The 16,257-nt window shown below is 41.0% G+C and overlaps 1 pseudogene; it reads right to left on the reverse strand.

The window, feature by feature from the left end:
* Nucleotides 1–1,501: 1,501 nt before the first annotated feature.
* On the reverse strand, nt 1,502–15,176 carry LOC145865985 (uncharacterized; annotated as a pseudogene).
* Between the last annotated feature and the right edge of the window lie 1,081 nt (nt 15,177–16,257).

Here is a 16,257-nt window from a genome sequence, read left to right on the forward strand (position 1 = left end):
GGACATTCAAATGAGCCTTACAATTATAATCCAAAGTAGTGTGAAATGAACTCATCATCAACCTGGTAATGGAGGTTACTCCCCTGAATTTCCCCCATTCACATTCAGAATACATCGTGAAAAACTAAAATCTTTGCTCACCATTTTTGCTCCTGGCAGATATACTACATCCATAACTATCGGTTTCTTCATTAGCAGGGAGGAGTTTCTGCAATCAAATTGCCCTCGTGCTGCAATTTTAGCAAACACAGAAAGGGGCCTATATTGGAGACCAATTAGTCGTCTGGCACACTGCTTAGAGTTTCAACAACATGAATAACTTATTTCTAGCCTACAATCATCGATGTCACTACTAATGTGAAAAGAAGACAAAATATGACTATTCCTACTCATTTTAAGACAATTGTCAAATAATTTTAACATTCATTACAGACGTCAATTGTTGTACAACATCATGGCTCCACTGTTGGCATCACCTTTTACAGTGGATTTCCGCTGTTGTGGGCCTTTAATCATCTGTCTGACTTTGTTGTTCACACAGGAGAGATATGGGACTATCGTGGATCCTCTGGGGAGCCTCAACAACATCATGAAGCTGACGAGGCAGAGAAGAGTCTCTCCAGATCAGAACACCTCAAGAAACACCTGCAAAGACCCACAGGGAAGAGAACTCACTGCTGCTGTGGGAAGAGATTCACCTCATCAGGCATTAAAATTCATCAGAGAATCCACACAGGAGAGAAATCTTATAGCTGTGATCAATGTGGGAAGAGTTTTACTCAGTCAATCAGCCTGATATCACACCAGAGAACACACACAGGAGAGAAACCTTTTATCTGTGATCAATGTGGGAAGAGTTTTATTACATCTGGCTCAATGACTTTAAACCAGAGAACACACACAGGAGATAAATCTTATAGCTGTGATCAATGTGGGAAGAGTTATGTTTCATCTAGAGGTCTGACTGTACACCAGAGAACACACACAGGAGATAAACCTTATAGCTGTGGTCAATGTGGGAAGAGTTTTGGTCAATCTAGCTATCTGCCAGTGCACCAGAGAACACACACAGGAGATAAACCTTATTGCTGTGGTCAATGTGGGAAGAGTTTTGGTCAATCTAGCTATCTGCCAGTGCACCAGAGAACACACACAGGAGAGAAATCTTATAGCTGTGGTCAATGTGGGAAGAGTTTTACTACATCATTTACTACATACAGAAAATACATGAATGAATTGATGGAGTTGTTTCATGATATCAATGAATTACACCAACTCTTTTTGTGTTAGTCACTTTTTGTTAAATCTCATAAATAGTAACTCTTCCAATTCAGAGCCTGGATTCTCCCCCTGAGGCTAATATCCATATCATGTTGAAATCAATAGAACAGGGGACAAACGTTTAGGGTTCTACATTGTGACATCATTAATATACACCTACTACAATGTTAAAACATTCTACATTGTGACATTAATTCATTGATATCATGAAACAACTCCTTCATGTATGTATTTTCTGATGTTTGATCAGAGGTCTTTTATCTGTGAATCTCTTGTCACACTGATCACAGCTATAAGGTTTCTCTCCTGTGTGTGTTCTCTGGTGTTGAGTCAGAGTGCTAGATGTAGTAAAACTCTTCCCACATTGACCACAGCTATAAGGTTTCTCTCCTGTGTGTGTTCTCTGGTGTAAAGTCAGATATCTAGATGTAGTAAAACTCTTCCCACATTGACCACAGCTATAAAGTTTCTCTCCTGTGTGTGTTCTCTGGTGTTGAGTCAGAGTGCTAGATGTAGTAAAACTCTTCCCACATTGACCACAGCTATAAGATTTCTATCCTGTGTGTGTTCTCTGGTGTAAAGTCAGATATCTAGATGTAGTAAAACTCTTCCCACATTGACCACAGCTATAAAGTTTCTCTCCTGTGTGTGTTCTCTGGTGTTGAGTCAGAGTGCTAGATGTAGTAAAACTCTTCCCACATTGACCACAGCTATAAGATTTCTATCCTGTGTGTGTTCTCTGGTGTAAAGTCAGATATCTAGATGTAGTAAAACTCTTCCCACATTGACCACAGCTATAAGGTTTCTCTCCTGTGTGTATTCTCTGGTGTAGAGTCAGAGAACCAGATTGACTAAAACGCTTCCCACATTGATCACAGCTATAAGATTTCTCTCCTGTGTGTATTCTCTGGTGTAGAGTCAGACTGCGAGATGCAGCAAAACTCTTCCCACATTGATCACAGCTATAAGGCTTCTCTCCTGTGTGTATTCTCTGGTGTAGAGTCAGACTGCGAGATGCAGCAAAACTCTTCCCACATTGACCACAGCTATAAGGTTTCTCTCCTGTGTGTATTCTCTGGTGTGATACCAGATGGCCAGATTGACCAAAACACTTCCCACATTGATCACAGCTGTATGGTTTCTCTCCTGTGTGTATTCTCTGGTGTAGAGTCAGAGTGCCAAATGTAGTAAAACTCTTCCCACATTGATCACAGCTATAAGGTTTCTCTCCTGTGTGTATTCTCTGGTGTAGAGTCAGAGAGTCAGATCGACCAAAACTCTTCCCACATTGATCACACCTATAAGGTTTCTCTCCTGTGTGTATTCTCTGGTGTAGAGTCAGAGTGCCAAATGTAGTAAAACACTTCCCACATTGATCACAGCTATAAGGTTTCTCTCCTGTGTGTATTCTCTGGTGTAGAGTCAGAGAGTCAGATCGACCAAAACTCTTCCCACATTGACCACAGCTATAAGGTCTCTCTCCTGTGTGTGTTCTCTGATGAATTTTAATGCCTGATGAGGTGAATCTCTTCCCACAGTCAGAGCAGCAGTGAGTTCTCTTCCCTGTGGATGTCTGCAGGTGTTTCTTGAGGTGTTCTGATCTGGAGAGACTCTTCTCTGCCTCTTCAGCATCATGAGGTTGTTGAGGCTCCCCAGAGGATCCACAATAGTCCCGTATCTCTCCTGTGTGAACAACAAAGTCAGACAGATGGTTAAAGGCCCACAACAGCAGAAATCCACTGTAAAAGGTGATGCCAACAGCGGAGCCATGATGTTGGACAACAATTGACGTCTGTAATGAATGTTAAAATTATTTGATATTTGCCTTAAAATGAGCAAGAATAGTCATATTTTGTCTTGTTTTCACATTCGTAGTAACATCAATGATTGTAGGCTAGAAATAAGTTATTCATGTTGTTGAAACTCTAAGCAGTGTGCCAGACGACTTTTGGTCTCCAATATAGGCCCCTTTCTGTGTTTGCTAAAATTGCGGCACGAGGGCAATTTGATTGCAGAAACTCCTCCCTGCTAATGAGGAAACCACTAGTTATGGATGTACTATATCTGCCTGGAGCAAAAATGGTGAGCAAAGATTTTAGTTTTTCACAATGTATTCTGAATGTGAATGGGGGAAACTCAGGGGAGTAACCTCCATTTCCAGGTTGCTTATGAATGCATTTCACACTACCTTGGATTAAAATTGTAAGGATATTTGAATGTCCTGTTTAATATAATGCTTGCTAAAGCATTAAGAATTATGTGTAATTATTGAAGAACCGCGTTAATGACAGTATCCATTTGGGTGTTGTCAATAAAGTTAAGATTTTATTTATTTATTTAACCAGGTAGGCCAGTTGAGAACAAGTTCTCATTTACAACTGTGACCTGGCCAAGATAAAGCAAAGCAGTGCGACAAAAAAACAGAGTTACACGTTGGATAAACAAACGTACAGTCAATAACACAATAGAAAAATCTACATACAATGTGTGCAAATGGAGTACGGAGGCAAGGCAATAAATAGACCATAGTAGTGAAGTAATTACAATTTAGCAAATTAACACTGGAGAGATAGATGTGCAGATGATGATGTGCAAGTAGAAATACTGGTGTGCAAAAGAGCAGAAAAAGTAAATAAAAACATGGGGATGAGGTAGGCAGTTGGATGGGCTATTTACAGATGGGCTGTGTACAGCTGCAGCGATCGGTAAGCTGCTCAGATAGCTGATGCTTGAAGTTAGTGAGGGGGATATAAGTCTCCAACTTCAGCGATTTTTGCAATTCGTTCCAGTCACTGGCAGCAGAGAACTGGAAGGAAATGCAGCCAAAGTAGGTGTTGGCTTTGGGGATGACCAGTGAGATATACCTCCTGGAGCGCGTGCTATGGGTGGGTGTTGCTATGGTGACCAGTGAGCAGAGTGAAGTCGGCCTAGCAAAGACTTATAGATGACCTGGAGCCAGTGGGTTTGGCGACGAATATGTATACCAGGTCGATTAGAAAGGCCTGCTCGCAGAAGTGTTCTAGGGAGCATTTGACAGTGATGAGGGGTGGCCGTTTGACCGCAAACCCATAACGGATGCAGGCGATGAGGCAGTAATCGCTGAGATCCTGATTGAAAACAGCAGAGGTGTATTTGGAGGGCAAGTTGGTCAGGATAATATCTATGAGGGTACCCATGTTTACAGATTTAGGGGTTGTACCTGGTGGGTTCCTTGATAATTTGTGTGAGATTGAGGGCATCTAGCTTGAATTGTAGGACAGCTGGGGTGTTAACCTCACTAGGGTAGGGGGCACTATTTTCCCCTCTGGATGAAAAGCGTGCCAAAGTAAACTTGGTAGATTTGGATAGAAAACACTCTAAAGTTTCCAAAACTGTTAAAATAATGTCTGTGAGTATAACAGAACTGATATGACAGGCAAAAACCTGAGAAAAATACATCCAGGAAGTGGGATTTGTTGTTGTTGTAGTTTTCCATTGACTGCCTATACAGATTCCATTGACTTAGGTCTCAAATTGCACTTCCTATGGCTTCCACTAGATGTCAACAGTCTTTAGAAATAGTTTCAGGCTTGCATCCTGAAAAATGAGAGTGTAAGACCACTCTGAATGAGTGGACCATTCAGTATCTCAGAGATTTTTCATGCGCGAGACCGAGAGCGCACCTTTCTTGTTTACCTTTTATATTGACGACGTTATTGTCCGGTTGAAATGTTATATATTATTTAGGCTAAAAACAACCTGAGGATTGATTATAAACATCGTTTGACATGTTTCTACGAACTTTACTGATACTTTTCGGATTTTTCGTCTGGCTGTTGTGATTGCCTTTGAGCCTGTGGATTACTGAACAAAACGCATGAACAAAACGGAGGTTTTTGGATATAAAGAGAGACTTTATCGAACAAAACAAACATTTATTGAGTAAATGGGAGTCTTGTGAGTTGCAACGATATGAAGATCATCAAAAGTAAGTGATTCATTTTATCGCTATTTCTGACTTGTGTAACTCCTCTACTTGGCTGGTAACTGTTTGTAATGATTTGTCTGCTGGGCGCTGTTCTCAGATAATCGCATGGTATGCTTTCACGGTAAAGCCTTTATGAAATCTGACACCGTGGTTTGATTAACAAGAAGTTAATCTTTAAACCGATGTATAACACTTGTATGTTTTATGAATTCTTATGAGTATTTCTGTTTTTGAATTTGGTGCTCTGCAATTTCACTGGATGTTGGCCATGTGGGACGGTAGCGTCCCACACCCCCTAGAGAGGTTAACCTCTTATGGCTAGGGGGCAGTATTTTCACGGCTGGATAAAAAACGTACCCGATTTAATCTGATTATTAGTCCTGCCCAGAAACTAGAATATGCATATAATTATTAGCTTTGGATAGAAAACACTCCAAAGTTTCTAAAACTGTTTGAATGGTGTCTGTGAGTATAACAGAACTCATTTGGCAGGCCAAAACCTGAGAAGATTCTGTACAGGAAGTACCCTGTCTGACCATTTCTTGCCCTTCTTTGTCATCTCTATTCATTACAAAGCATCTCTGCTGTTACGTGACACTTCCTACGGCTCCAATGGGCTCTCAGAGCGCTTTTGCTAAGTGGTCTATCAGAGGACAAAGGGCTTAGGCTCGAGCACTGGCCGCCCCCGCCTTTCTGTTTTTCCCTCCGTTTACAGACACACAGATTCCCGGTCGGAATATTATCGCTTTTCTACGAGATAAATTGCATAAAAATTGATTTTAAACAGCGGTTGACATGCTTCGAAGTACGGTAATGGAATATTTCAAAAAAATGTCACGTTATGCGCCATGCGTGCGACCGTGATTTACCATTGGGATAGTGTCTAGAACGCACGAACAAAACAGAGGATATTTGGATATAACGATGGATTATTTGGGACCAAACCTACATTTGTTATTGAAGTAGAAGTCCTGGGAGTGCATTCAGACGAAGAACAGGAAAGGTAAGACCATTTTTCTTATAGTAAATCTGATTTTGGTGAAGGCTAAACTTGCCGGGTGGATAAATAGCTAGCCCGTGATGGCTGGGCTATGTACTTAGAATATTGCAAAATGTGCTTCATCCGAAAAGCTATTTTAAAATCGGACATATCGAGTGCATAGAGGAGTTCTGTATCTATAATTCTTAAAATAATTGTTATGCTTTTTGTGAACGTTTATCGTGAGTAATTTAGTAAATTGTTAGTAAATTCCCCGGAAGTTTGCGGGGGGTATGCTAGTTCTGAACGTCACATGCTAATGTAAAAAGCTGTTTTTTGATATAAATATGAACTTGATTGAACAAAACATGCATGTATTGTATAACATAATGTCCTAGGTGTGTCATCTGATGAAGATCATCAAAGGTTAGTGCTGCATTTAGCTGTCTTTTGGGTTTTTGTGACATTATATGCTAGCTTGAAAAATGGGTAGTCTGATTATTTCTGGCTGGGTAGTCTGCTGACATAATCTAATGTTTTGCTTTCGCTGTAAAGCCTTTTTGAAATCGGACAGTGTGGTTAGATTAACGAGAGTCTTGTCTTTAAATAGCTGTAAAATAGTCATATGTTTGAGAAATTGAAGTAATAGCATTTCAAACGTTTTGAAAACCCCCTAGAGAGGTTAAGTATATCCCAGTTTAGGTCACCTAACAGAACAAACTCTGAAGATAGATGGGAGCCAATCAATTCACATATGGTGTCCAGGGCAGCTGGGAGCTGAGGGGGGTCTGTAACAGGCGGCAACAGTGAGAGACTTATTTCTGGAGAGATTCATTTTTTAAATTAAAAGCTTGAACTGTTTGGGCTTAGACCTGGAATGTATGATAGAACATTGCAGGCCATCTCTGCAGTAGATTGCAACTCCTCTCATTTTGATGGAAAATGTTGTAGTTGGGGATGGAAATTTCAGAATTTTTGGTGACCTTCCAAAGCCAGGATTCAGACACGGCAAGGACATCAAGGTTGGCGGAGTGTGCTAAAGCAGTGAGTAAAACAAACTTAGGGAGGAGGCTTCTGATGTTAACATGCATGAAACCAAGGCTTTTACGGTTACAGAAGTCAACAAATGAGAGCGCCTGGGATAACGTCTACATCACCAGAGGAGTAGGATGAGGGTACGGCAAAAGGCTTTCAGAACTGGTCGGCTCCCTCCAGTCAGGTCATGTTGAAGACTGGCTCCCTCCAGTCAGGTCATGTTGAAGACTGGCTCCCTCCAGTCAGGTCATGTTGACGACTGGCTCCCTCCAGTCAGGTCATGTTGACGACTGGCTCCCTCCAGTCAGGTCATGTTGACGACTGGCTCCCTCCAGTCAGGTCATGTTGACGACTGGCTCCCTCCAGTCAGGTCATGTTGACGACTGGCTCCTCTCGTCATTTGTGTGTCTTATTTATTTAATCAAACAGCGTGCTTAAAGCATCAGACAAGTTCAGTACATACAGATTTTATAAAAACACATGGGGTGATTGGTAGAAAGAACAGATGACTCTTGGTTGACCAAGATGTATTTTAGTTGGGGACAGCACTAGAACATGATTTTGGGGCTCCCGAGTGGCGCAGCGGACACTGCATCTCAGTGCTTGAGGCTTCACTACAGACACCCTGGTTCAAATCCAGGCTGTATCACAACCGGCCGTGATTTGGAGTCCCATAGGGCGGCGCACAATTGGCCCAGCGTTGTCCGGGGTAGGCAGGCATTGTAAATAAGAATTTGTTCTTAACTGACTTGCCTAGTTAAATAAAGGTTACATTTAAATACATTTAAAAAATAGAGTTTCATGACAAACCATTTTTTACAAATCCGGCAAGGCACCAATTTTGAGACGGGTTTAAAACAAAGATTTCAAACCAATTCATGAATGTAATTGAATCTAGGTATGTCTTGCCTTTAATGTAATGGCATGAAAAACAATTGGCTGAATACTATACAATGACTTATCAACAGCTCTAATAATTTGCCTCCACAGGAAATCTACACTGGCAATTCTAGAATATACTATATAGCCCAGAAACCTGGTTAAACTATCATTATGACATCATGGATGAATTCTAGAATATACTATATAGCCTAGAAACCTGGTTAAACTATCATTATGACATCATGGATGAATTCTAGAATATACTATATATCCTAGAAACCTGGTTAAACTATAATTATGACATCCTGGATGAATAAATTTGAGTGGTTACACTCCTCCTTCCCCCATCCCTCAGCTGTTTACCAAACCAAGCCTCTGGGCAGCCATTTTGTTACTGTCGAAAAAACCCACACAACCCAGCAATTTGCAGTTCATACAACAACAAAGCTGTCATTCCACCACTGTTTTGGTTATAAGATGATTATGGGGTTGGAGAAATGTAACTACTTTCAAATTCATAGACTGACCTATGGATGCAAGGACTGACCATCCATGATATCAACATTATAGTTTTAACTATGTTGAGGCTATACAGTGTTGGTTTACATTTCTAAACATTGGAGTAAAAAAAAAGCTTATTTGGGGTTCTGATGGGGTACAACAGTTGAACTAAGCTCATGAGGCATGTGGTATATTCTTCAACAATCAATGGTTATAAATAATTTTAAAAGTCTAAATATGGATGTAGCTGTTGAATATTTCCGCTTTAACACCACACATCAGTTCAACAACTGCAGAGTTTGTGCCTCTGTATTTAAGACAGTACTTACTAGTGTTTATCAGGGCCCGTTCTTTCTCTTCTTCTTTCACAGTAATGGCCTCACCCTCTACTTCTTGTTTTACTGTGATATTCTCTTCTTTAGCAGGAGAGTAGCTCAGTGAACGCATGGTCGGGGATGTTAGCTAGCTAGGCTAATGCTAACTTAACCAGCCCACTAGCTGAATAATAACAACAACACCGTAAATATGAAATTAAATCTGATAACTAACTAGACGACAAAAGTGGGTTTAAAACACAGAGGCTAATATACACTAACGCGTCTAAAGAGCTTTATTGGTTCGGCTATTTTGTCTAGCAAACTACCGTGGTGTCCGACTAACTGTTGCTGCTGTTGAAAGAAGAGTTCCGTCCACTAGATTATACGTCACACCAACAGCATTGCGTTAAATTCCCAGACCGCCATCTGCTGACTGGAGTGGGTAACGCAGTTGAGTAAAATGTTTATTTTGTCAGACAAAAAGTTAAAGGGTAGGAATAAGGGACATCGCTGGTCCTAAAATATTCATTAGCCTAAATATTCATTAGCCCCCCTTAAATAAATCAATATCAGTCAATATATTTTTTCTGTGATTTATATTTTGTTCCATCGCATCTTAAACTTCTTACCGGGCCGCACAAGGACCAGGGGAGGCTGCTGCTGCACTAGTGACTGTTAGACTTTCTTCAGAAATACTAGGAGAGAGTGGTACCCCTACACAGAACTGAACTGGATCAAAGATGGCGGACAGAAATACTAGGAGAGAGGGGTACCCCTACACAGAACTGAACTGGATCAAAGATGGAGGACAGAAATACTAGGAGAGAGGGGTACCCCTACACAGAACTGAACTGGATCAAAGATGGTGGACAGAAATACTAGGAGAGAGGGGTACCCCTACACAGAACTGATCTGGATCAAAGATGGTGGACAGAAATACTAGGAGAGAGGGGTACCCCTACACAGAACTGATCTGGATCTAAAGATGGCGGACAGAAATACTAGGAGAGAGGGATACCCCTACACAGAACTGAACTGGATCAAAGATGGCGGACAGAAATACTAGGAGAGAGGGGTACCCCTACACAGAACTGAACTGGATCAAAGATGGCGGACAGAAATACTAGGAGAGAGGGGTACCCCTACACAGAACTGAACTGGATCAAAGATGGTGGACAGAAATACTAGGAGAGAGGGGTACCCCTACACAGAACTGATCTGGATCAAAGATGGCAGACAGAAATACTAGGAGAGAGGGGTACCCCTACACAGAACTGAACTGGATCAAAGATGGCGGACAGAAACACTAGGAGAGAGGCGTACCCCTACACAGAACTGATCTGGGTCAAAGATGGCGGACAGAAATACTAGGATGGAAGCAAATGTAAGGGATTATAACGTCATAACGAATCATGCAAAAACATGTACAGTTGACAGGAATGTTAGTTAATGTAGAGACAAACGATTATGCTTTTTTTTAATCGTAAAGTTCATTTATGAAAATCGCGATTTAGCAAGCTAGCTGACTAGCTAACATTAGCCAACTAGCTGACTAGCTAACATTAGCCAGCTTGCTGACTAGCTAACATTAACCAACTAGCTGACTAGCTAACACTAGCCAGCTAGCTGACTAGCTGACATTAGCCAGCTAGCTGACTAGCTAACACTAGCCAGCTAGCTGACTAGCTAACATTAACCAGCTAGCTGACTAGCTAACATTAACCAGCTAGCTGACTAGCTAACATTAACCAGCTAGCTAACTAGCTAACATTAGCCAGCTAGCTGACTAGCTAACATTAGCCAGCTAGCTGACTAGCTAACATTAGCCAGCTAGCTGACTAGCTAACACTAGCCAGCTAGCTGACTAGCTAACATTAACCAGCTAGCTGACTAGCTAACATTAGCCAGCTAGCTGACTAGCAAACATTAGCCAGCTAGCTGACTAGCTAACATTAACCAGCTAGCTGACTAGCTAACATTAGCCAGCTAGCTGGCTAGCTTTATGGCTGTTGTGACATGAGTATGAAATTGTCATTCTGGCTGTTTTAGGGACTCCTGAAACAACCAGCAAACCAGGCTGTCGTTTTGTGAAACAGTGAATGTATAGAATCTAGTTAGCTGAAGAATTTACTGCAAATTGAATGTACAATTTTGTAAGCTTGCCTTGCTGATATTTGCCATGCAGATAGATGAAATAACGTAGCTAGCTATGTTCTTGCTTATTGTGCAGTGGATGATTAAAATACCTGTATGCCTATGGATGTGTAGCTAGCTATCTAGCCGATCTGTGTATGGACCCAAACGTTTGGTATACATATTAGTTCAGAACCTATGAACCTCAGCTATCATAGCCAGTTGTATCAACTTCAAAACAGCCTGAATGACATTAATGAAGCCTATGGATTGAGTAGAATATAATATAACTTTGTGCCAAGGATGCAAGTCGTATATACATGTAGTTATTACCATGCATGAGATCCCCACTTTGTAGCCTGTACATTTAATATATTCACTGATCATGTACTCTACCTTGGCAAATAAAGGTGCAGTTTAGGTATGAATGTCTTTGAGATTATTTTTCAGTCATATCCAATACCATCAAATTCCAGTCTTTGAATGACGCTGTGTCTGCATGTATGTATTACAATTATACACTTCAACAGTGTTTACCAATCTTGGTCCTGGGACATCAATGGTTACACATTGTAACTAATAGACTAGAAACAGGATTTAACTAGTTAATTCATATATACAGAAATATAATGTTAAAAAACAGTACACTACACTTCCTATGCATCATGTAAATACTCTAACACTGGTTCATCTCAACATCTAATGCCCTTCATCTGCATTGATCTGATAAACACAGGATAGGTGGAGTATTTCATCACATTACACTTCATTTCAACCAGTGGAGAATGTGAAACGCTTTATTGAAAAGCTCATTATCCAAGTGTTATAAATACAAGTTTAATCTGTACTTCAATGCACATCTGTTGTGCATTATAAAAACAGAGGAAGAAAGAGGAGGTGGTGAGAGAGGTGTAAAAGACAGAAAGGGAAAGAGGTAAGCACATAGGAGCAGGGAAGGCAGCACATGATTAATGAATCACAGTGCTACATAAATATTCTCTCAGTTCATCACAATTACATAATAGTGTCTCTCGTCGGCCCAAAGGTTCTTAAAAGCAGGTGAGGTGGTGATGATGGGACTGGGGGTTGGCATCCTCTCACATCAAAACATATCTGCAGACGAGAGACAGATGGAGAGAGAGAGCATGTTTAAACCTTGTGTTTATATTTTTTATTCTAACATTGTTAGTCATCAATCAGGAGGTGAAATAAAAAACTGACCTGGGATCATTAACTCTGTGACTACTGCATCTCTATCTGTATTTCAATGTAAAGCATCTCTTTAATAATACTTCCTGTTGACCTGACCAAGTGACCTCTCACCTCTGTTCATGCTGTGCCCTCTATGTAGCCAGTTCAGATGCAGGAGGGGTTCACCGACACAGCTGATATAACCTAGATGATTTAGGGAGAAGAGGAGAGAGGGATGAAGTGAAGGAGAGAGACTGTTATTGAGAAAATAAGGTAGTTAAAGCGACAGTGTTCACAGGAATCTGTGTGTGGCCTCACCTGGTGTCCACACCACACTAAGTGGTTGCAGAGTACTTTATGCTGAAAAACATGAACGGACACACGAGGACAAACAATATAGTGTAGTTATAGAAATAATGAAGTGTCTTACTATTCTCCATGGTTGGCCCTCTTGCCTATTCTTTGAAGGTGGAAGGAGCCACAGTTATACACCTGAACCTGCTTACTGCACAACACAATCCATCAATCAGATTGATACATGAGTGTGTAGGTGTGGGTTATAGGGTGTCTAATTGTTCTACATTTTTTCAATATGGGTGATTTAAAAAAGCCTGTTTTGTTTTTGCACAGACATCACACCCTTACCTACACAGCACCCTCACCTGAGAAGTAGAAATCAAAGGAAAGAAATTGGGAATTGAATAACTGCAGTTGACATAGCTCAGTAAATGGAAGAATACTCTTATTGCAATGTGAATGGCTCTTAAAAGAGCCTTTGGTTGTGCATAGTGTAGTCTATGGTGTTGCCAGGGAACAGCACCCTCTTTGAAGAAGTAGGAGGTGAAGATCTCCTGCACACGGATTGCCTCTCTTGCTGCGTTGTTGGACCCCATCCTTGAAACATCCTGCAGAGCAGCAGACTCCTCCTCTGGCACACGGCGGCGAGCTGCAGATCCCCTCCTGGTCCTCGTGTCCATCCTCATGAAGTTACGCAGGACACAGGTAGCCTTCACACACCTGAATTCCTCCAGGAGGCAGTCCCAGATGACCCTGGTCACCCAACCTTGCAGTGCCCTACACGGTAACTGTAGGCAATCGTTCTGAAGAAATCTCCAGTTACAAGGTATCTGTAGGAATATGGAAGACAATGTAATTATTAAACTGTTACATCACCAGGTCATTGTGGATTACTAAAGTATAATATCCCTGATAACAAATCATGATAACATTGGATTGATAGATGCATGGGCACACATATGTACATGTGTAGCATGTGACAATAACAGAATCATATCAAGGACAGCATCACAAATGAATACATAAATACCACTTGAAGCTTGATAATGAGTTGATCATTTGAATCAGCTGTGCAGTGTGAAGGCAAAAACCAAAATGTGCCCCTTTGAGTCCCCAGGACTGAGAACCACTGCTCTTCATTGGGACCTCTTCATATGTAGACTGGCTTTCATAGAGCTCTTTATCTGAGGACAGAAAACCTCACAAGAAACAGACTTCATTATAGTCAGATTACACCACACTGAATATTATGTTACTATTATCTCCGTCCTCACTTCTAGGGACAGGAACTACACAAAAGTACCTGCCCTATCCAGAATAGCCTCCTCTCTCACTGACAGTTGGGGCTGCTATCCTTTCACCCTCCTCCATGGCTGTTCTACATTTGGAGTTTGTTTTTTACAGTGATAAATAGATAGCTGGTCTGATGTGAAGGAGGAGGTTGATCATCAGGAGTCAGATGTGAAGGAGGAGGTTGATCATCAGGAGTCAGATGTGAAGGAGGAGGTTGATCATCAGGAGTCAGATGTGAAGGAGGAGGTTGATCATCAGGAGTCAGATGTGAAGGAGGAGGTTGATCATCAGCAGTCAGATGTGAAGGAGGAGGTTGATCGTCAGGAGTCAGATGTGAAGGAGGAGGTTGATCATCAGGAGTCAGATGTGAAGGAGGAGGTTGATCATCAGGAGTCAGATGTGAAGGAGGAGGTTGATCATCAGGAGTCAGATGTGAAGGAGGAGGTTGATCATCGGGAGTCAGATGTGAAGGAGGAGGTTGATCATCAGTGAACCTCTAGGATTGTGGCTGGGCTGGTGTTTACACTTCCAGCTTGGTCATATATTTTGATACATTGAATGTTGATATTGTGAACCTGTTATATATTTGCACCTCCTGTTTCAGGAAGTGATGTCACTAAGTACTGCCCCAATTTATACAGTGCTGTCGGAAAGTATTCAGACCCCTTCACTTTTTACACATTTTGTTACATTATTCTAAAATTTATGAGGAAAACATTGATTTAATCCATCTACACACAATACCCCATAATGACTTCACAATACCCCATAACGACATCACAATAGCCCATAATAACATCACAATACCCCATAATGACATCACAATACCCCATAATGACAAAGCAAAAAACGTTTTTTAGAAATGTTTGCAAATGTAACAAAAGCAACAACTGAAATATCACATTTACATACAGTACCAGTCAAAAGTTTATACACATCTACTCATTCAATGGTTTTTCTTTATTTTGACTATTTTCTACATTGTAGAATAACATTGAAGACATCAAAACTATGAAATAACACATGGAATCATGTAGTAACCAAAAAAGGTGTCACGTCCTGACCAGCAGGTGGAGTAGGTGTATAGTTTTGGTCAGGGCGTGGCAGTAGAAGTTCTGTTTTCTATGTTCTGTCTAGGTTGGGTGTTTCTATGTAGAGTTAATTGGGGTGGACTTCCAATTGAAGGCAGCTGTGTGGTGTTGCCTTTGATTGGAAGTCCTATATTAGTTGGGTGTGTTTGTGGGGAATTGTTTTTGCACTGCGTTAGTATAGCCTGCAAAACTGTTGGTGTCGTGAGCATCGTTTATTGTTTTGTTTTTTTCTGTGTTTTACTCTTGTTTTTGTGAATTAAAAGATCCACTCTGCTGCATTTTGGTCTTCCCTGCAACACCATGACATTTTTTGTGACAAAAGGGTTAAACAAATCAAAATATATTTTATATTTGAGATATTTCAAAGCAGTCACTCCTTGCCTTGATGACAGTTTTGCACACTCTTGGCATTCTCTCAACCAGTTTCATGAGGTAGTCACCTGGAATTAATTTGTTAACAGGTGTGCCTAGTGAAATGTTAATTTGAGGAATTTCTTTCCTTCTTAATGCGTTTGAGCCAATCAGTTGTGTTGTGACAAGGTATGGGAAGCTCTCATGAGGATTGCCACAGGAAATGAAGACCCAGAGTTACCTCTGCTGCGGAAGATATGTTCCTTAGAGTTAACTGCACCTCAGATTGCAGCCCAAATATATGCTTCAGAGTTCAAGTAACAGACACATATCAACATCAACTGTTCAGAGGAGACTGTGTGAATCAGGCCTTCATGGTCGAATTGCTGCAAAGAAACCACTACTAAAGGACACCAATAATAAGAAGAGACTTTCTTGGGCCAAGAAATAGACATTAGACCAGGGAAATCTGTCCTTTGGTCTGATGAGTCCAAATTTGAGATCTTTGATTCTAACCGCCGTGTCTTTGTGAGACGCAGAGTATGTGAACGGATGATCTCCGCGTGTGCGATTCCCACCGTGAAAAATGGAGATGTGATGGTGGGGGGTGCTTTGCTGGTGACACTGTCTGTGATTTAGTCAGAGACTGCGTGAATCAGGCCTTCATGGTTGAATTGCTGCATGCAAAAACACTGTTTACAAATAATGTGCTTTTCTTAAAAAAATGATATTTAAGTGACCCCAAACATTTGAACGGTAGTGGCGTATTGTTACACCATGTAGGAGCAGTATAGACCTAGTCTGTTCATTATATACATCTACATGATGTATTGTTACACCATGTAGGAGCAGTATAGACCTAGTCTGTTCATTATATACATCTACATGATGTATTGTTACACCATGTAGGAGCAGTATAGACCTAGTCTGTTCATTATA

This window comes from Salmo salar, unplaced genomic scaffold, assembly GCF_965601325.2.
Source record: "Salmo salar unplaced genomic scaffold, fSalSal1 ptg000117l, whole genome shotgun sequence".
In the NCBI taxonomy this organism is placed as follows: domain Eukaryota; kingdom Metazoa; phylum Chordata; class Actinopteri; order Salmoniformes; family Salmonidae; genus Salmo; species Salmo salar.